Source organism: Lampris incognitus, unplaced genomic scaffold, assembly GCF_029633865.1.
Source record: "Lampris incognitus isolate fLamInc1 unplaced genomic scaffold, fLamInc1.hap2 scaffold_140, whole genome shotgun sequence".
NCBI lineage: Eukaryota > Metazoa > Chordata > Actinopteri > Lampriformes > Lampridae > Lampris > Lampris incognitus.
In genome coordinates, this window is record NW_026611109.1 from 72,501 (window position 1) to 75,000 (window position 2,500).

The window sequence follows — 2,500 nt, forward strand, 5'->3', positions numbered from 1 at the left end:
CGACTACGCGGTAGAGCCCCTCCCACTCCGCACTCTGCTCGCCACTAAGAACATTAAATAAAGGACATCGATCCGCCAGACCGGAGGAACCGACCGCCCGAACGCCGGCAAAGCCGGCCGGCGGACACCCTCCGAAGGCGTGTTAAGTTGGCCCATCGATCAGGACACAAACACGCAACAAATCCAGTCCGGGGTGTGGTGTAAGCAGCCCTACTGTAACCAGCCCTGCCAGAGAAATCCCCTAACCCTAACCCTAAACGTACGGCAGACGCGTCCCCTGGCTCTCACATTGACAACTGAGAGGCTTCTGAAAACCTGGCCACGCCCATCAGTAAAAACCACTACAGCAAGTGACGACATATGTACCTTCAAAGTGCTGTACTACAGGGTGCTGTTCAAAAGGTATCTATCCCGTTTACTCTCTATGCTTCATATATCATCATATTATTGAAAAGTGCAAGCCTTTAGGGACAACAGCAACTCAAGTCGCCAACGCTCTGTTGACTCAATAACTGCAGAGATCCAAACTTCTCCTGGCATTAACATCGGCACAAAAACTGTGCGCCGGGAGCTTCGTGGAATATGGGTTTCTATGGATTCAGAATGAGATGTCAGAAAAGCTCCTGTAGGTGTAATGGTCAGTTATCTCAATACTTTTGGACATATATTGTGCGTGTGCGTGTGTCTGTGATACCTAACATAAACACACCTGTATTACTAGAATTGATAGTTCACGCCACAAAAGTGAGGGGCAAACATAGAAAAGCGTGCAACCCAGCCACTGAGGATGCACAAGCCAATGCATTCTTAGTGCAGGTCCCAAGCCAGGACAAATGGGGAGGGTTACGTCAGGAAGGGCATCCGGCGTCAAATCTTTGCCAAATCAAATATGCGGATCATAAATAAGATTTCCATACCGGATCGGTCGAGGCCCGGGTTACCGACGACCGCCATCGGTACTGTTAACCAGCGGAGTGCCGGTGGAAACTAGGCTACTGTTGGGCGAAGGAAAAGGAGAGGGGGAAGGCATGTCCAGAGGCAGCTAGAGAGGAGGAAGGGTAGGCGTGTGGAGGTGAGAGTCAGTCGGAACTTTGAATGTTGGCACTATGGCTAGTAAAGGGAGAGAGCTGGCTGACGTGATGGAAAGAAGAAAGGTGACAAGAGACAAGGTGGAAGGGGAGTAAGGCCAGGAGTATCGCAGGTGGGTTCAAACTCTTCTACCATGGTGCGAATGGGAGGAGAAATGGGGTAGGGGTCATTCTGAAGGAAGAGTATGTCAAGAGCGTGCTGGAGGTGAACACAGTGTCAGACAGAGTGAGGATTATGAAGCTGGAAATCGAAGGTGTATTGCTGACGGTTATCAGCGCATATGCCCCGCAAGTCGGGTGTAAGATGGACGAAAAAGAAGAATTCTGGAGTTGAGTTGGACGACGTGGTGGAAAGGGTACCCAAGGAGGAGGGAGTGGTGATTGGAGCGGACTTCGATGGACACGTTGCTGAAGGGAACAGAGGTGATGAGGAGTTGATGGTAAGGTATGGAATCGAGGAGAGAAATGTGGAAGGACAGATGGTGTTCGATTTTGCGAAAAGGATGGAAATGGCTGAGGTGAATACATATTTCAAGAAGAGGAAGGAGCACAGGGTGACGACGTATACGAGTGGAGGAAAGTGCACACATGTGGACTATATCTTGTGTAGAAGGCGCGATGTAAAACGGATTGCATACTGCAAGGTGGTGACAGGGGAGAACGTAGCTAGGCAGCATCGGATGGTGGTCTGTAAGATGACTTTGGAGACCAACATGAGGAAGCGAGTGAAGACACAGCCGAAGATCAAATGGTGGAAGTTGAAGAAGGAAGACTGTTGTGTGGAGTTCAGGCAGGAGTTAACACAGGCACTGAGTGGTAGTGAAGAGTTGCCAGATGGCTGGGCAAGCGCTGCAGAAATAGTGAGGAAGACAGCTAGGAAGGTACTTGGTGTGTCATCGGGACAGAGGAAGGAAGACAAGGAGACTTGGCGGTGGTGGTGGTGGTGGTGGAAGGAGGAAGTAGAGCAAAGTATACAGAGGAAAAGGTTGGCAAAGAAGAAGTGGGATAGTCAGAGAGATGAAGAAAGTACACAGGAGTACAAGGAGATGCAGCGTAAAGCAAAGAGAGAGGTGGCAAAGGTAAAGGAAAAGGCGTACGGTGAGCTGTATGACAGGTTAGACACTAAGGAAGGAGAAAAAGACTTGTACAGATTGGCTAGACAGAGAGACCGAGCTGCCGAGGATGTGCGACAAGTTAGGGCGATCAAAGATACAGATGGAAATGTGCTGCCAAGCGAGGAGAGTGTGCTACGAAGTGGAAGGACTACTTTGACGGGCTGATAAATGAAGAAAATGAGAGAGACAGCGAGAGAGAGAAAAGGTTGGTTGATTGAGAAGTATAGAGAAGGCCAGAAAGAGTTGCATTGTGTCTTTGTAGATTTACAGAAAGCATACGACAGGGTGCCGAGAGAG